The sequence below is a fragment of the Larus michahellis genome, chromosome 1 (assembly GCF_964199755.1).
Source record: "Larus michahellis chromosome 1, bLarMic1.1, whole genome shotgun sequence".
NCBI lineage: Eukaryota > Metazoa > Chordata > Aves > Charadriiformes > Laridae > Larus > Larus michahellis.
This window is the reverse complement of record NC_133896.1, coordinates 57,274,740-57,280,739: the sequence shown is the minus strand read 5'-3', so window position 1 is coordinate 57,280,739 and position 6,000 is coordinate 57,274,740. Positions and strand designations below refer to the sequence as shown.

General features: G+C 46.8%; 1 protein-coding gene across 4 annotated transcripts in view; it reads right to left on the bottom strand.

Moving 5' to 3' along the window:
• Positions 1–6,000, bottom strand: part of ELFN2 (extracellular leucine rich repeat and fibronectin type III domain containing 2) — a 53,969-nt gene that overhangs the window by 12,840 nt on the left and 35,129 nt on the right. Inside the window, exon 3 of one of the 4 annotated variants that reach the window (XM_074579578.1) lies at positions 657–793. The exons of the other annotated variants lie outside the window; for them this stretch is intronic. The gene's annotated coding sequence lies outside the window, so the exon portion shown is untranslated. The remainder of the gene's footprint in view (positions 1–656; positions 794–6,000) is intronic. 4 annotated transcript variants of the gene reach the window in all.

The following is a 6,000-nucleotide window of genomic DNA, read 5'->3' as shown; positions in this document are numbered from 1 at the left end:
ACCGTTATTCTGACAAAAACCAAGTAGAGTCCTTTAACAAACACTCATCCGTTCCATTGTATTTCAGCAGTCTCCAGTAATGCTCCTCCTCGTTGTCCATGATCTCTCTCTTTCATCCTTCGACACCCTCACCCTGCCATTCTCCCTCTGCTTTCACTCCAGGCCCTGTGTTGGCTTGCGGCACTTAAAGCACATCTCCTCATTCATTCACTGTCACTTATCCAAATGCTACCTTCACTTATTAATTCTCCTTTTTTTCTAGTAGCATCCCTCCTCTGAGTGCTTTGTACAGTCCTACTTACGTATCCAATAATAGTATTTTCCCAATGAGTGAGTCATATACCCCTTTGCTGACATTTAGAATTCTTCTTGTTCTTTGAAACACGTTTATTCATTCCCCATCTCTACAATTATATATGTATACTCATGGTGTTGCATTTCCTACTGCAACCGTGCAGCAAACAGATGATCCATGCAAAGAACCCAACAAAACGATTGTCTCTGCTGGTACCCTGTTATCCTCCATTTTAATTATGTAGGCCAAAGCTAATTCAAGCTACGAAGCAATCAAAAATGGGGACAACTTAATTTAAAAAACACCCCATCCTTTCCTTTGTTCTTGCTCAGTTCAGATTTCAGTCTTTTTTTTTTCCCACCTATTTGCTGCTTTGCCTCTTCCGATGCTGTTAGTAGCAGAGTACATGGAGGCTGCAATTGATTTTGAGCCTCTGGTTTCCTAGGTGCTGTAAACGTGTTCAGTGAGAAACAAACTTTGCTCCAGACTGTTTCCAAGCTGAAAGGACAGAAGAAAAGGAGTATCACTCAGGTAATAGGGGCACATAAACGTCTCACCTACTAACCCAGGTAATATACACTCCATGACCAGTGAGTGATGCCACATCCCCCTAAATCTCCCTCCAGGTGCTTAATCAGGTAGCCCTAGCAAGTAATTAATCTGGCAGTCCCTCCTCATTCTTTGCCGTAGCCCTTATTCCTTCCCCCACACTGTTCTTTGCTTCTCTTCCAGTCCTTAGTCACCCTTGCACATGCTGTATTTTATTTATTCCTTACTACTCCTCTTAATCTGCATAGGCCAAACCCTAAGCTCTGTAGTCACCCTGACTCATTTCCTACCCAGGAAAAGCAAGGATTTAAATCAGTGGGAAAGCCTGTGATGTCAATCTGGACAGAGGCTGACACTGCACGGGGACTCCCGCATGATTATTTCTTGTTCTCACTCATTCAGGTTTGCGTTTAGCAACATACTTGAGCATGCACCCAACTGTAAACCTATGCAAGTCCCATTCAGCTTCTCAATTGCTTTCTTCTGCAACATCTGTGTTGATGGTTCCCACATCTTCCAAACACAACAGATTCTCCTTCTGTGCTTCCTCTTCCTAGCCTCTTTGTTACCCACCCACCAACATCCTTTCTCTCGCTTTGCAAAATTTAGACTTTTCCTTTTTTTTTCCCCTTTGCTTGTTTGAATTTTCTTATTTTCACTGCTGCCCAGGGACTCCAGCTTGTAATTTCACCTCCCTTTTCCTGAGATTGCTATGTTGAATAAAACACTGACATCCCGCTCTGCTCTCCAGTATTCTGAAATACCGAATTGGGCCATTGAGGAGAAAAGCTATTGGCCAGGATTGCTGTCTCTGATACTGAAACAGAGCTGGCAGTAATATTTACAGGCTACTTTGAAAGCTCCAGGGATGGCTTGTGGCCAAAAACGATGATATCCACCCCCTCTTCTTTTTTAATGATGTCTTCCTATGACTCAGTCTGGTCCATAAGTCAAAATGAGGTATTTTTTTTTAACCATCCTCCCTTTAAGCAATGAGAACAAGAGCCTAAGAACAGAACGCCGTAGCATCACGGACAGGACGGGTTACGTCACGAGTAATGCAACTTGGGGTGTCCTTGGTGGCTTGAAAAGAAGCAGAACAAAAGGCACATGTCCTCTTTCCGGAGAAATGAGTTTTGGCAGAGCTAAACTGGCAATTGCCTGAGTTTTCTAAACTTAGTTTTATCTGTAAGCAAAGCAAGAAACACGCGGGAAGCAGAGACACCATGACCTCAGGGGCTCATGACTTCCTGGGCTCAGCAAGGAGCTACCGTGCCCTTTATTATCCACCATTGTACACAGGCAGAGTCTTGAATAAAGGGGACGGTGTAGGGGGAACTGTGACAGCTGTTTCAAAGTGGGACTGTGGCGTACCAACGCAGCCTGCCCACACACTCTTACCTCTGCCTCCAGCTATACAGTCTGCAGCAACAAACAGCCATTCAAATGGTTGATAAACGAGCAGTTCAGCCGGAGACCACTTAATTTGCTCCTTGCCTTCTTTGCCTGCCGGTGGCAGGGAAAAATGCATGTTTGGAAATTGGCAGTGTTGTGTATAGCATTACCAGGCTGAGTTATACTGACTGCTAGAGAAAAAAGGAAAAAAAAAAAAGGCAACAAAAAAAAAAACAGGAGAAGAGGGAGGGCGGCTGAGAGCTGGAGAGAAGAAGGGTGGTGCGGGAGCGGGGGAGAGCCAGGAAAGGAAAAAGGGAGAGAAATGAGACAGTATTGAATCCAAAACTAGATACTATGATGATGAGGACATTACGAATATGATAGATAGGCAGGAAAGGAAGGCGAACAGACAGAAGCAGGCACAGAGAAAGAGACAGAGACGAAGGAGGGAGGGAGGGAGAAGGAAGAGAGAGAGGCAGAATTAATTTAGGAGGAATATACTGAAAACATAATCTTCTCAACGGGAAAAAAAAAGAGAGAGAGAGAGAGAGAATTAAACAAACAGCGACAGGAAACTGGGAAAGAATAACTTTTTTTTTTATGAGCTTGTTAACATTTGTGAAGTTAAGTAACCCTAAATTTATGCCATTAATTTGCATGTATTACGTTTTTTTTCTCCGCTGCCAGTTTATAGTCTCTGTGAAACCTTTAAAAAGTGGCTTTTTTTCCTCCTTTTCCCTTCGCTTGTGTTAATTAAGGCTTGTGATATATGTATATTTTTACACTGCCGCTGTGCTCTAGCATTTAATCATCAAATGGACCTTTTTGCCTTTTCTTTGGGCCACTCCTGCCTCTTCCCTTCTCCACAGAAACATGAGGAAGCCTATGGGTCCCCCATCCACGTTGATCTGTAAGCATGCCTAAAGGCAAGCTGGGTTCCCACCAACCATGTCCCTGTGAAACAAGGCAGCTGCCACATCAGGGAGACGTGGGGAGGATCTTCAGCTGCTGAAGAGTTAACGGCTCCAATCCACTCGGTCAATCACATTGCCATGTTGAAGTACACTGTATTTACACATCAGCAATCGCTTAAAATCGGATTCTCAGGGGAAATCCAGGCAAAGAACACAGTGAGATTCCTAATGAAGGTTTGTGGCTGGAGCTGGGGGAGGCACAAGTGATGGATACACTATAATCGCCTGCTGGCAGAAAAGGGGATGCAGGTCATCCTCCAGGGCTTTAGTAGCACCTAGAAATCTCCAGGCTAGGACGTGCACCTAGCTGCTGTTAAAAATGCAAGTCCAGCTTCTTCCCTGCACCCAGAGGACTGCCCCGCACCCGTTCCAGAGTCAGCAGTCCCTCCTCTCCTCCCAAGGACTCTTCTTTCTGGGCAGACAGATCTCTCTTCTAAGCACATCGCTGACTTTGGAAGTGCCCAAGGCCAACACAAAGCGTAGCTGGTGGAGCCCTTTTGGCAGCTGTCCCAGCGAGCATATTTCTGAGCTCAGCTGGACAGGAGTATTGGTCCGAAATGTGCTTTGATTGCTTTGCTCCTCTCTAAAGGCTCTGTATCTCCCAGCTGTAAGCAGAGTTTGCTGAAGCAAGAAGCAGGTTGCTAAGCCTAGTTTGGATGCTGTTTGGTCTCTAGTGGAGCTGGCGGGACTTGTCTTGTTAAAAGCCAGCTGAGCTGAGACCACGAACACTGAACATTGATTCAGACCTAAACACCCTCCATGGGAGACACGGCAACTCGAGCAGTGAATAAGGGTGATTGCTGGTCACAGCAAAGATGGTGTTTCCTCATTCCCTATGGAGGAAGCTTGTGATCTCCTTGGGGCTCTGACAGGCATATGACAGGTCTCTGGGGGGTCTCTGCTGAACTGGAGTTGGAAAGGAGAGGTAGGGGAGACAGACCAGGCTTTCCGCACTGTCACTATTATTTTGCCGTATGGGGGTGTTGAGCACCAGAGAGGATATTCTGATTTACTCCCTGGCTTACCGTTGCTGTGGCAACGGGAGAAATACAGGCCAAACCAGGCTGCATCTGCAATGTGGCGGTAATAGGGAGTTTGGGTTCCCATGTGTTTGTTTGTTTGTTTGTTTGGCTGTTTGCAGGAGCCACATGGTAAAAAAGCACTGTCGCGATGAAAAGGGAATGGGGCCCAAATTGTACCCAAATACACACTCCTCTCATGCAACAACAAAACAGTCATGCATGTAGTCATATTCACAGCACACAGCCTGAGGAACACCAGCACATGTGTCCTCTCTTCCCACCATGCATACATCTCTGGAGCTGGGGGTCCCCTAGCTACTCTCCCATTGTCCCGAGAAGCTGGACTTCTTGTTTCATAGGTACAAAGCCCCTGTGCACCAGATGCTTTCTAGTAGAGCTAAGACTAAGAGTCTGGGGACCACCAGCTTGTGTCAGCAAGAGAATCTCCTCTGCCATCAGGTCCACACATCCCAGTTAGCCATGATGCTAAGGAGTCATGAACCCCTGTTGGCTGCTGAGCAAATACTCCTCCCTGCAAATACTCCTCCAGCACATCATAGTGACTAGTTCTTACCTCCCGATGTGATAGACAAAACAAAGTCAGCCCTGTCTCAACAGTCATATGCCCAGGTGGGAGAGATGGCCTCCATTCCCAATATCAGAGTGAGCCCTCAGGTCACATAAATTGGCTTGTTGCATATGCCAGCTGCCAACCGTGACACCACCTTCTTATGAGTCTGCCAGCACAATTCCCACCACAGAAAGTAAGCTGTAGAGCAAAGTACAGCCTCTTTCCCTCCCACTCCTCCAGCCTGCTGGGACCTGAGTATTCTCAGCATAAACTGTGGCCTTTGGAGAAAGGCTCAATGTCCAATGCATTAAAAGTAGCGGCCCCAGAGATCTCCTTTGGGTCAGCTGGAAGGAAGGAGATGATTCTTTAACTGCCCCTTACAGCTTCAAAGCTGCTCCCTGGAGAGCTGGAAGCACTCAATAGCCTTATAGCAAGGCAAAGTTGCTATTCAGTCACATCGTGATCCATGCTTCCTTATCCCACAGCCCATAACAGGCTGAGGCTAGCAAGGATGCAGGGAAGAAATAACCTGATGTCAGGGCAGGAGCAGGGTTTGCTCAGGCATAGAGGCCTTGGTGTTCCTTGAAATCGGACTCCTAACCAGCTTTGGGAGTCTTGTGTTGCAACATTCAAAATTGAGAGGCAAAGTCTATGGCGGAGATAGACTGAATTTCCTCAGTCTGGCAAGGAAAGGCCCTGGGAGGTGGGATGCCTCTATGGGGACATTGCACATGGGGTCTGAGACGCTGCCAAGACAAGGGGTGGCGCTGAAAGGGTGGTGATGCCCGTAACCTGGTAGCTGCTGCTAGTAGCGATTTGAAGGACATTGTGGTAAAAAATAGGGGGAAACAAAGAGGTTAAGGTTGAGCTGGAAAAGATGAGGTGATGGAGATGAGAGGCTCTGCAGGCATGAAAAGCTTCTGCAGAACATCGTGCAGAAAGGAGAAGTCCAGCTCAATCCAGTGAGAACAAGACAGCTGCAGGGCATGTGTGGTGGCTGCATGTGTGCTACAGGAACGCTGTGCGTTTGCAGAGTGCCTGGCCACCCAGGGCCCTGTGCAGGCAGGAGAGGTGAGATGGGGTATAGACTCTCCTCCTTTGACTTCTGGCTGCCTTTTCTCCCATCATTCCTGAGACTCCATCTGGCTCCCCTATTTTTACACACATACACAAAAAAAAGAAGAGAAAATAAAC